Source organism: Elgaria multicarinata, chromosome 5, assembly GCF_023053635.1.
Source record: "Elgaria multicarinata webbii isolate HBS135686 ecotype San Diego chromosome 5, rElgMul1.1.pri, whole genome shotgun sequence".
Classification (NCBI taxonomy): domain Eukaryota; kingdom Metazoa; phylum Chordata; class Lepidosauria; order Squamata; family Anguidae; genus Elgaria; species Elgaria multicarinata.
In genome coordinates, this window is record NC_086175.1 from 78,332,774 (window position 1) to 78,346,553 (window position 13,780).

Below are 13,780 nucleotides of genomic sequence, written 5' to 3' on the forward strand. Positions count from 1 at the left end.
GCTGCTCAGACTGTTGTCCGGATGCTAACTGCTGGTGGACAAATTCAAAGCCCTGTTCACCCTCTTTAGGGCACTTTAACTTTAAACTGGGCAGCTCTTCAACCAAAGGATGCCTCCAAAAAGATGACTGTACCTTGACAGCTTTTCAAATAATAGACTGTCCTCTGTAAAGTAGGACACCTGGCCAGCTTAAGAACTGACTGAACTTTTAAACTGGCAGATATGCCTTTTCTGGTTTTCTTCCTTTCCCACCCAGGAATAATAATAATAATAATAATAATAATAATAATAATAATAATAATAATAATAATAGGAAAAAATAGAAAATACTTAAATTTTCATAAGGAACTTTTATCTGGAGTTACAATAGGCCTCCATTGAAATTCTGTATGGAATATTAACTTTTCTTCATCTTTCTCGAAAAAAATCATTAGCTAAAGGCTATCCTAATACTGTAGTTTTTATTCCAGTCTTAATATTCACTTTTTAAAAAGTGGTGCATGCATATGTATGTATCTATATTGAATGGACACGAGGCACATCGATATCAAGAATAAAACTACAGAATATATTCAGTGAATATAAAATAGCAGGTTGCCTTATTTTCTAGTGGTAGTATTAGGGCCTTACTAGATGAGGCCTTAGCGCGCCTTCTGACCCGGTTTCCCTGCTGTGCATCCAGATGATGCACAGGGGAATCCGGAGGCAGGCCGCGCTGAGGCCTCCTTCAATGCGCCATAAGCGAATGCGCTTATAGCACGCTTTTTCGGGGAACGTCTAGCGACTTCCGCGGCTTTTCGCGGCTCCTCGCTCGCGAGGAGCCGCAAAAAGCCGCGGACCTGCCTGGCACAGCACTCATAGGAGCGCTGTGCCCATCGGCGGAGGGGGGGGAAGAGAGGGGAGGGTGAAGGATGGCAGGGTGGGTGTCATGGGGGAGGGTGGGTGAGATCGCGCCACGCACCGCCCGAGCAAGCAGCCAAGCGGCGCTTGCCCGGGCAATGCCTGGCAAATGCGCATTCGCATTCGCTTATGGCGCGTTGAAGGAGGCCTCAGCGCGGCCTGCCTCCGGATTCCCCTGTGCGGCATTGCTCGGGTGGCACGCGGCGCGATCTCACCCGCCCTCCCCCGTGCCACCCACCCTGCCATCCTTCGCCCCCCCTCGTTTTTTTAAAAAAAGTTTTAAAAACCCTTACCTTGTCCGCCGTCTTCGGGCCACACGCGGCCCCTTTAAACAAAAACAAAATATGGCGGACGCTGCAGGGCTTGCGTCCTTCCTGCATCTCCGCAGTCTGGAAGCCCGGGGGAGGCGCACTAACGTTAGCGCGCCTTGGCCCCGCCTCCCTGCCGGCGTAAGCCGGCAGGTCTTTTAAGGCCCTTAGTCTCAAAATTCTGCTATAAAGACATTCTCCCCAGTGTTAGATCTTATTTCATGACAGGCCCTGATAGTGTCTGTACTGTGACCTTTAAAGCTAATGCTAGAATTTGTAAAAATATTTTTTGTTTTTTAAAAAAAATGCTTTAATTTACCAAAATTAGTTTTTCTTCTGGGATATTAGTGTCATGTCCTAAACAGCTACCTTTTGGAAACCCCTCTTGATGTTTACTACAAAGCAGAATGCCAGCAATTTTGTAAAGGTATATTTATTCTGTATTCTTGATGTGTAATGTATTACTTCCATCAATGGGCAAATGTATAGAATTTCCCTTTGCATGTTGCTTCATTATACCAACATTACCTTGTTTCTATTTGTAAACACTTCCTGCTCTCACTCCTACCATAAGGCAAGTGAATTGTTCTGGAGAGATTTTGGAATCAATCTTGTCCCCACTGTCCTGGGTACAGGATGCTCAATGGGATTTTATGAGTAGACCTGCCTAAGTTAAGACTTTCCTCTTTGCCCAGGCATATGGCAGCACATCTTAATCACCCACATGTTTAGCTTTTTAATGGTTTGTAAGGTTTTATGTGTGTATGTTCTGTGTTTTAAAATTTTAAATTTTGTATACTTGTTTTTATCTCAATTTTAGAATTTCTGTAAACTGCCCAGAGAGCTCTGGCTATGGGGGCAGTATATAAGTGTAATAAATAAATAAAATAAATAAATAGGACTGTACTGTTAGATAATAATTTCTTTTTGCTTGAGCCTAATTAAATTAGCAAGTCAGGGATGGAGTGTGGACACATACAATAAATCAGTAGATAATATCCTTAACAATAAAAACATTTATTACAAACAGTGTGCACATTCTATCCGTTTGGGATGGGGAATCAGTATATTGTAACCTTAGGTAATAGATAAAACCAGGACTATTCTCCTTCCCTTGAAGTCTATAGGTAACTTTGGAGATTACCATGACTCATCCTGGGTTGACTACTTAAGGAGGGGTCAGGCTAAAAGAAAATATTAGCCATTCAGAAACATATCACCAACCTTCTGCTCAGCAACTAGGAGAACTGCTGTTTACAGGGTAATCAATTCACACAACACCGTGTGAATGCTAGTCTGTTATACGAGTGTATCCCAGATTTTACATCACTAATCTGAAAAAACATATTCCAGTCATATCAGGAAATTGAAACATTAAATTATATGTAGTTATATAAAAAGTACAATTGAATGTGTGAGTTGGCTCTCAGAAAAGGCTTTGGTATATGGCAGAACATTAAAATGATTATCCCAAATCAAAGTATTAATTATCTTTAACTGATACATAACAGAGTCCAACCGGTTTGGGGTTACACATTAAGTACATGTAAACTATAGGTTTTTTTTGGTTTGTTTCAGAAAATCCTGGCATGAAAGCCAGGGCCTTGCTAGACGTACCTGATAATCCGATGGGGAGTCGAGGCGAGGCCATGCTACAGCAAGCACGGGCCGTTGCCCTTTTCTACACGTAACACATGATGGGGAAAGAGAAAGCCCCGTTGCGTCCTCCATTTTTTTTTAATTAAAGGGCCATGTGCGCAGGAGCGCACCAATGGAAAGGTAAGGTTTTTTTTTTTAAAAAAATAAAGGGTTCCCCACTCCCCCTGCCCCTGATTTCCCCCCCCACACAATATCTGATGCCCCCCTGCCCGCTTGCTCGCCCGTCCCCCCCGCTCGCCATGTCCACCCCCCGCTTGCTCGCCCATCCCTGCTCGGCGTGTCCGCCCCCACTCGCCCACCCGTGCCCGCTCGCCATGTCCGCCCCGGCTCACTCGCCCGTCCCTGCTTGCCATGTTTGCCCCCACTCGCTCGCCCGTACCCGCTCGCCATGTCCGCCCCCGCTTGCTCACCCATCCCCGCTTGCCCTGTACGCCCCCTGCTCGCTAGCCTGTCCCTGATCTCCTTGCCCTGGCCCCATTCTTCTCCCCCCGTCCGCCATGTCTGATGCCCCCCCGCCCACTCACCAGCCCACTCACCATGCCCACCTGATCACCCACCTGCCATGTCCAATGCCCCCTCTGCGCCCCCCGTCTGTGATCTCCCCACCCTGGCTCCGCTCTTCCCCCCCATTTCTCCTGCCGGGTCTGCTCTTTCCCCCAGCCCCCATCTCCCCCAGTGATTCCCCCCTCCCCGGCCCGATGGGCACAGTGCTCATATGGAGTGCTGTGCCCAGTGCGCGGCTTCTCCCGGCTACTCGCGAGTAAGCGAGCAGCCAGGTAAAGCCACGGAAGTAGCTAGACTGAGCCCGGGGTTGCGGAAAAGCCGGGCCATAAGTGGATCTGGTTATCCCGGGTCAAGGGAGGATTTAGCCCAGCCTGACCCCGGGATCCCCTGTGCGTCATCTGCATGCACAGCAGGGAGTCTGGGCCTCACACTGGGCTAAGTCCTCGTCTAGCAACGGCCCAGATCTCAGTTCTCCTTTAGCACTGTGTTAAGCCTATCAGTAAGAAAAAAGAAGAAGAAAAAGTGGGGGATCCACTATGTAAAATGGTAATTATGGTAGAAGGGTTGTTCTAACTTTCATAATCTCAAAATGGTTTTACCATTTATTTATTTTTTGACATTATCAGGATCCAGAAAACCCCATAGACCCAAATTCCACAGTGAGAGAGCAGCCAGCAGGAATCTCTGGCGCACGGTGGGCGATCCTGGCGAATATGGAGGAAATGGTGCAACTGCTCCTCCTCCCACTCTGTTACCTGAGCCTGAGATTCACATGCCTAATGGGAGGACTGGCCCTGGTGCTGAAGCCCTGGCAGCCACCTGAGGATGCTGCATCCTGATAATGGCCCTGTTCCAAATCCAACTTCATCAATTTCTTTAAAAGAAATCACTGGATAATAATAATTTTCATCTTAAAGCGTTTTAGACTCCACATGGCTCATCATGGGTTAATATATGAATAATTTGCACCTGGGATATTGTTTTTCTGGATTAATTTTATTTTTACACCTGAGAGTCAATGCATCTGGCAACTCATTTAGGGAAAGGACAATTATTAATCACCTTCCATTATTTCAGTTATGATGTATGAAGTCTTTCACACTTGTGAGATTTCAAAAGTATTTAAAGCTGATGCTTCCCTCTTGCTAATTTAAAGTCTATTACAAATAGCTCTCTTGAGGAAACAACCACCTGTGTTCATTTAGCAGCTCATGGTCACTCCAAAATTAATTAGCATTCTGTCAAATTTTTGTTTGTTTTCCACAAAGGATAGTTGCTTTTTGATGCTATTCAGGTACATTGCCCTTCAACATAATAGGATGCATTTGTTTTGAGTGTCTCATTTTAGAACTTAATCATGTGCTTAGAAGGAGAACATCAGCATTCATGTTTCTGGTTCTTGACTGAAAGGTGTTAGCTGAGAGAAAGAAGAGAGACAGACAGAGAGAGAGAGAGAGAGAGAGAGAGAGAAAATGAAGATTGGGGTTAAGTTGTTTCATTGTTAGAACAAAAAAATGAAAAATAGTGTATGAATGCAATCCAATATATCAAAGTTTCAACAGAGGAAAAATAATGTGCACAAAAGAAAGAGAAACATATAAAGGAAAAATGTATCTTTTTGGAGGGTGGGGGTGACTAATGCAAGTTTAAATATGAGTATGCAAGCTTTCAGATCTCATTGAATGCCTGACCAAAAATGTTATTAGTTTAACATATTATTTTTACTTCCTTTGCATCTTCTGCCTTTGAGGCCAAACCATCAACCACTGAGCAAATTATGCATGTCATATGATCAAGAGGACAAGTGCCTGTTGTGCTAGGTCTCTGAAGATTAACCATAACAACAAACAGATTAGCTGCTCTAGCATAGAAATATAGGAGAAATGTTATGTGGTGTGCTATGAAATTTGCAAAATTTGCTACTTTGAAATGTAATAAACCAGGGCCATTATAATTTCCAACAGATAGCACATTCCACAGAGGGGGAAAAAACCTGAAGGCCAAACTAGACATTTTTAAGTCACACAAACAGAGCTATGTGTTATTGACTTACTTACCCACCTATGTGTAAGGACATGTGGCCCTGATTTGGATCAGGACAATGGTGATTCAGGAGGGGGGATTTAAGCTTTTCCCTTTTCATGCCAAAATTCCATGCACACTGGGGTAGGATGGAGATTAAAGAAGGGAAAAAATGTCTCCATGGATTCCAGAGGAGATGGGAGTTTTTCCCCTCACGCAACTTAAATACCTCATCCCAAATAGCCATGATCCTAATCCAAATTGGGGCCATGTGTACTTACACAGAAGTAAGTAAGTAAATCAATGCATCACAGAATATTAAGCCAGGTCTTGAATGTCAATTCTGCATGAGCAAAGGGATGTGAGCATCTGCAGAGCTTAGGGTGACCATATGAAAAGGAGGACAGGGCTCCTGTATCTTTAACAGTTGCATAGAAAAGGGAATTTCAGCAGGGGTCATTTGTATATATGGAGAACCTGGTGAAATTCCCTCTTCATCACAACAGTTAAAGCTGCAGGAGCTATACTAGAGTGACCAGATTTAAAAGAGGGCAGGGCACCTGCAGCTTTAACTGTTGTGATGAAGAGGAAATTTCCCCAGGTTCCCCATATATACAAATGATACCTGCTGAAATTCCCCTTTTCAATACAACTGTTAAAGATACAGGAGCCCTGTCCTGCTTTTCATATGGTCACCCTAGCAGAGCTGCTATGCCCCACTGGAGTAAAGGGGAATGCTCAGATATGCAGGAGTTCTGGGTGAGGGTACTTTAATAATGCCTCCCAAGCACATCCACTCATGGAGGAGAATATATTGCTGAAATTATGCAGGAAGCTGTCTGCCCAAGGTGACATGGATGAAGCCATCTTTGACAGAGCAATTTCTGAGCAGATGCTGTATATATTCTAGATGGCAATGTCAACCAATAAGTCACTGTTGTAATAGAGATTCAGAGATGTTAAATGACATCCACCAAGAATACATAAATGAGCAGTTGAGAAATTGTTCTCAGAAAATGAATTCAGGTTCACATGTTTCAGAAACAAAGTGTTGTTCGTTGGGGCAATCTGAAACCTGCAAAGATGAACCCCTTCACTCTCTCATTTACTGTTCATTCATTGCATTCAGTGCCTTTGCCTTTTGGTTCTGTAGTATTCACCAAGAAAAGACACAAGTACTTATGAAAGAAATTTTAAATTGTTTATTTTAGGATAAAAACACAATTGAGGTGCTGAGTCTTTAACTACAGTCAGCCATCTTAATAGCAACAACAACAAGAGTTCTTCAATGTACTTTGCCTTCAGGGGCAGAAGGCAAGATATTCAAATAATAAATAATAAATCTCCATTCACCACAGTACTGTTTGCATATACTTTATCGTATTCCTCCTTAATAGTGTATTGACTCAGCATGAAGAAATAAAACATGGAAGCACCCATCTACTTCTGATAGATTGATGTAGAGTTGGTTTTGATTGTTGGAAATATTGCTCTGGCCCAGTTAATTCAACAGGAAATCAACCTTGACTTCAGACAGCTGTGCTGACAATATAATGCTGACTAACATGTTTCACATATATCTTTGGATATCCCATCCAACCTTCCCTTTGAAAATTTAAGCCATGTAGGGGGACATGCCACAGCTTATCCTTACTTGTAAACCTCATAAGGTGATTGGTTGGGGTGGTTAACGAACAACCGGCACCCTAAAACAGCTTAAGGGTTCTGAGCAGCTTGTTTACCACCCCAACAACCCATCCTCATCACCTCTCCACCACAACTTGAAATTTCAACATGCAAAATTGTAAGCCTCATGGGGAAACAGGTCATACACTGTATGTGTGATGCAGACCACACCTGCTGATGGCCTTGCTCCTGACGTTGTCCTCCCCTGATGTCCACAGATTAAGAAAGAAAAAAATCTGAAAAGGGGGGACCTACACATGTACAGCTGTACACACAACGGCTCTCCATGCAAACAGAAACCCTAATTGTGTTTAGTTCCCAACTGCATGAGACAGCCTATGCACAGGCATCTGTACATGTGTAAGCTACCCATTCCTGATGTGCCTAACACACTGATGTCAGTGCCAGTAGGAACGCATGATCCACTCCCTCTCCATGTGTTTAGTGTATGCATGAAGAGATATTCTGAAAAAGACTATTAAATGTTTGCTTTACTGGTCAAAAAAAGAATACATTCCAGGTTTTTGTCTGCATGTTCTGCTTTTCAGTGTTTTTTTTTTAAACCTTCTGTTGTCTTTTACCATTGTTAAAATATTAAAGGTGCAATCCTATATATGTCTGGCTGAATAATGCTAGAGTTGTAGGACTTTTTTTGTCTATGCATGCATAGGATTCCAGCTTAAGTCCATATAATAACGTTGGTAAAAGCAGGCAAGCATATGATTTAAATTGAGTTGACCGTCTGAGTACATTACAACAATACTCTATTCTGCAGTGTATTTGATACCCCATATCAAGTGATGTTCTAAGAATTGTTTACACACACACAGATACACACACACACATATAACTATACATAATAACACAGTCTATAGTCATAATAAAGCTCTGATCCAATGGCCCATATCTTCCACAGCTGGTATTAAATAACTCTAGGTGCAGCTGCATATCAATAATGATAAAACATTAAGCATGTATCACTTTCTTTCTGTCTTAAAGAGAACCTATTATCTCACCTCTTAAACATACTAAAATGATATAGTTTCTTTCCCAAATGTCTACTTAAAAACGTAAGACAGAAAGTCTTTAAATAAAGTTGAAAATGAAGAGATAGAAATATAAGTTTAGGTTAATCATTGGGTGAAAAATTACCCCACTATAATAGTAGGCATGTGCTCCGCTCCGATTAGAACCGGAGAATCAGAAGCGAATTGGCCTGCTCTGCCTTGCCCAGAGGCAGAGTAGAAGCGGTAAGCGGACCCGTAGAAGCAAGGCGAAGAGAAGCGCCCATTTTCGGAGCGATCTTCTTTCCGCGGACAAATCCGATCGCCATTTTGAAACATTTCGCCCATAGGATTGCATTGCGGAAAAGAAAAGGGGATAACGGTGTTGTTTTTGAAGCTATCTTTCTGAAACTTCTTGTGCTTAGAGAGTCATGGCTGGGGGTCATTTTGAGCCTACTCTCAGCTCTCTGCGTGGTGCGGTTCGCTTGCTAGAATTTTTTAAAAAGTAGGGTAAAGGCCTTTTCGATTGCTATAGGGCAGAGTCAACTCCCGGTCATGATCACATGATCCCAAAGTTGGAGGAAGGGATAGGCAAAATGGGTAACTTGGGATTCTGGGAACTTCTCTTTCTTAGTCTGAACGGACTTTTCCCAGTGTTTTTTAAAACAGTAGCCCCACCAAATGCACAAACACAACCTGAAATCATATACTAACAGAGAGGAAACTGTTACCCACCCTAACTTTGGGGAACAACTGAATAGATGTGGTGCAAGGGGATCAGCTCCCCTAGGGCATGTGGACGTGCCCTCACTCTCCTTTACTTGGAGGGCCATCAGAGCCCTCCAAAGAGTAACCCAGTGAAGCAATGCCTATCATGAGTTGAAGTGAGTGTTTGCTTCTTAAAAGACTCGTACCTAGACAGGACCAGTCAAATTGGCAGATGATTCCCCCTTTGGGCATGTCCACCACCACCCTATTACTGGTAAAAGACAAATATAGCCTTTTTAAAAAAGTTCTTCTTGTTGTTTATTCAGCAACACTGCTGCTTTTAATTCCACCCCTCCTTTGTTTATTTATTTATTTATTTATTTATTTATTTATTCCATTTTATATGCATTACTGGCTTATCCTTGGCTCACTTCCTTATGCCCCCAGAAATGTCTGCTGCCTGCCTGCCTTCCCTCCCTCCTCCCCTGCCCGCCTCGCAGGGATGGTTTGTGTCTGGCTTTGACTCAGGGGAGAAGTCCTTCCTGTGCTCAATTAGACTTTTGGAAGTTCCAAATCCATTTTTCAAGTGTGGAAGAAGATTCATATTTAGGTTTATCTCTACTCCCCAATTCATGGCATCTTGGGATTTCCTTTGAAATGGCCCCATTGAGCTGTCTGCAGGTTTAAGCTCTGCCAAAAATCAGAGGATGATGGGATTGCCTTGTACCTTGGCATGATTGTGGGTCTAGATGGCATCTGTGAGTGTGCCCACTTCCCTTTTTTTATCTGTCCAAATGTCAGAGAACAGTCCACGTCTGCAAATGGGGTGCCCGATTTTCATAAATTCCCCCAAAATCAGGGGATGATGGGACTGACTTGAGTCTTGGCATGCATGTGTATCCCTGGATAAGCTATCATGGTGGCGAGTTTGAGGTTTTTAACGTGCAAATTGACAGAGCTATCAAAAGGGGTGTGAATGGGGTGTCCAATTTTCATAAATTCCCCAAAAATCAGGGGATGATGGGACTGCCTTGAGTCTTGGCGTGCATGTGTATCCCTGGATAAGCTATCATGGTGGTGAGTTTGAAGTTTTTAATGTGCAAATTGACGAAGCTATCGAAAGGGGTGTGAATGGGGTGCCCGATTTTCATAAATTCCCCAAAAATCAGGGGATGATGAGACTGCCTTGAGTCTTGGCGTGCATGTGTATCCCTGGATAAGCTATCATGGTGGTGAGTTTGAAGTTTTTAATGTGCAAATTGACGGAGCTATCGAAAGGGGTATGAATGGGGTGCCCGATTTTCATAAATTCACCAAAAATCAGGGGATGATGGGATTGCCTTGAGTCTTGGCGTGCTTATGTATACATCCATGAGGTGTCATGGTGCCAAACTTGAGGTTTCTAACTTTAACAGAAAAAAAGTTGTATACTTTTTTAACTTAATGCAAGCCTATGGGGGGGAAAACGGAGCTCCGATCCGGATCCGGAGCTCCGCAGCGGAGCGGAGCGGACATAGGCGGAGCGCGGGTGTAGCGAAGCGGCCCGATCCACAAATCGTGGTTCTGGAAGAGAAGCGGAGCGGGGGGTCCGTGCACACCCCTATATAATAGTAGTTCACAATGGAATGAAGTGCTCTAGAATACTTTCTTCCTTCCAACAAAACATTTTAATAATAATAATAATAATAATAATAATAATAATAATAATAATAATAGTAATAATATATTTATTTGTTACCTGCCTCTCCCTCTGGGTAGAGGAATCAGTCAATAGTGCCTGAGCTATACAGTAGGCTTCCTTATGGGAAGACATTGGCTAGAGATCTATTTATTTTCTATCTATCATCTGTCTGTCCGGTATATTTTAAATTGTCTTTCCATCCAATGAACCAATTTCAAAAACAATATTAAAACAAAAGTGACAGAGTCTTTCTATAAAAAATTGTAAATTAATTATTTGACATTATTTATAGCCTGTAATAAGATAAACTGCAGCACTGAAACAACGTCTGAAACGACCAGGGATGAAATGAAAGCAGAGAATAAAGGTCACTTGTAACCATCCATTCATGGTGGCTTTTGGGGACAGGACTCAGATAAAGTTCCCCAACTTCAGATAGGTACATATGAGAAGTTCCCAAGGCATAAAGGGCCTTAAAGGCCAACACCAGCTCTTTGAACTGGGCCCTGAAAGAGACTGGGAGACAGTGAAGATAATGGAGTCATGAAAAATATTTTAACAAATTTGTAGTAACCTATAACACTGGGCTGTGTTTCTGTGCTGCTATGCACATGTAATGGAACGGAATTTATGACTTCTTACCTTTGCATGGGGTCATGATGATAATAATATGTAGAGACTCAGCATGTAGTGAACAAAATACTAGTGTGGTCCTGGTTTTTTGTTGTAGCTATGTTTGGGAAGAGAGAAGAATTAACTTTAAGGCACTGTCGTTGTCAAAAATAAAAGGGGTTGCTCTTTCCATCTTTCTGGTCATATGTACAGAAAAATTAACTGGTAAAAAGGGAAAAGTGGGGAAGGTATCTGTTCCTGCAAAAACAGTAGACTCCAACCTGTTTGCTGTGGTGGCCATCAGTTTATAATCTCTAATATGAGATTTGCTGGGGCTCAAGAAGGTGGTCTAGAAGTCACACTCTCTGTCCTAAAATTTCTTCCTCTTAAGCCCAGATGTGCAGACGCTGGTTATGGTTGCTCAAAGGTGAGAGAAAGAACTTCTGTATACTCTCTGAGGCACACCTCTTTATTACTACTTCACATGTGCAATATGGGTACTGGATATTCACCCTGCACACTCAGGTCCTCTGGGAAGAATCTACTTCAGTCAGCAAAGACTAGGCTGACAACCATTACCCAGAGGACCTTCTCTTCTGCTGCTCCCAGACTGTGGAATGGCCTGCTGGAGGAGACTCATCAGCTTGACAGACTTTTAGCATTCAAGAAAGCTATCAAGACTGATCTCTTCCAGCAGGCCTATCCAGTAGAATTTTAGGATACTTTTAGTATGCTTTTAGGATGTTTTTAACAGTGTATATTATGTTTTTAATCAGTATTTTATGTATTTTATGCTTGCTGTTGTTCCCCGCCTCGATCCAATCAGAGAGGCGGGTAAGAAATATATTATTATTATTAATTATTATTGCCATTGGGCTTGATACACATTAACCTTGGGTTGCCATTCTCCAGTTCTTTAGCAAGTTGGTGTCCTATCTGGAGGCTAGATCCTGTCAGTCAGGGTGGGTGGGTGGCCTGAGCTGTACTAGTGTGGCCAAAGTTGCCTGCCTAAATAGATACATGATTCAGAAAGCACATAGGGTTATGAGGGGCACATACTCATGTGTGCTTTCACATTCAGAAATCAGGCAGATTTCCCAAGGCTTTAGCAGAGGGGTACAGAACTTCAGGCTCAGGGCCAGATCTGATCCTCCGGGGATCCCAGTAGGCCCTCCAGGGTTCCCCAGAAGGTCATGCCCTTTTCTCCACCCACCAATTCTTTGGTAGATTCCTGTGTTTTGCACCGTTCCCCTCTGTGATGTTCAGCTGCCTTAATATGCATTAAATGTAAATATATGCAAAGTTATTGGTTATATTAGGCATAAAGTTCCAGGAAGTAACTCAATGTACTTACAATTTGTATTCACAGGTTGGGGACATAAGGGAGGTTGAATGCCTGAGTGTTGATTGGATGGTGGAGGGGGAGTGCTGTGCTTGGATTGGCTGTCTGTGTGAAAGTGGGAAGGGATGGAGAAATGTAGAGTCAGAGCTGACAGGGGAGTTAAGTTGAGTAAGGGGTGTGATATGAGTAAGATGTAGGATTCTGTGAAGAGAAGTGAGAGTGAAATGTATAATTCTGTGAGAGGCAGATACTGAATAGGAAGGTTTGGTGTGGGTTATTGTGCTTGAGAAAAGATAGTAGAATTATATAGTGGAACCTTTTAAGAAAGAACTGTTAGAAACCAATACACTTAGAAGCTTGTAACCATACACATTTCAACTGAAGAAACCAATAAGCTTATGTACACAAACTTACTTAAGTTAATAAATTTTAATTACTTTCAAACAACTGGTGTGGTCTGTGGTAGAGTGACTGAGGAGAGAACAGTTAATGGTGGCAGCAGAATGGGGGCGGGGGGTTGAAGTGGTCCTGAATGCTAGTGGCATGGATAGTCGTGTCAAGTAGCTTGTGGGCATCAGAGGTGAAGGCAAGACATCACGGGTACAGGCAGAATATCACCCCCCCCCCATTCTTAATGATGGAAATGGCTCTGCTAAGGCTTACTTACTGGCAGCAAGATCTTTAAAGTAAAATATTCTGGTAATTTTGGCCCTACCCCTTTTGACTCTAGCACCACCCCCTACCAGCACTGGGATGTGAATCCCAAGATCTTCTCCAGAATGGAACTGGGCCCTCAGGCTGAAAGAGAATCTGTGCCTGTGCTTTAGCAGAACAGCACCCTTTTAAATCCAATTACAACACAGATGAGAAGTCTGGGTCATCAGCACAATCATATACATTTTTACTCTGAAGTAAATCTCAGTAAGTTCAATGAAACCTTTTGGACTACATCTCCCATCAGTGATCATGGTCCATACTGAATGGGAGTTAAAGTCAGATGATATCTGAAGGGTCACAGATATTGTGTGACTACATCCCTACCAAAAGTAGTGTAAAGTCCATATCATTATATAATTCTAGTGGTCCTGCTCCTTTCCTGCCCCCTCAGTCCCCTCACCACAGAGGGGCTCATGAATAATACAAATGTGGCTCATGAAGAGTGAATCACCCCACTGAAATTTGCATGTGGCATGACCCTGCCCCCTTCCTCATGCTCCCTGATTGGCCACTCCATCCCCTTCCCTCTTCCCCCTGGTGGGAACAGCCTAACTACATGGTTGTGCCTGGGGCCTGCCTCCAGGTGTACACTGATTGGCTGAACAGGGCTGTCTGTCATCCTGCTGACAGAGGGGCT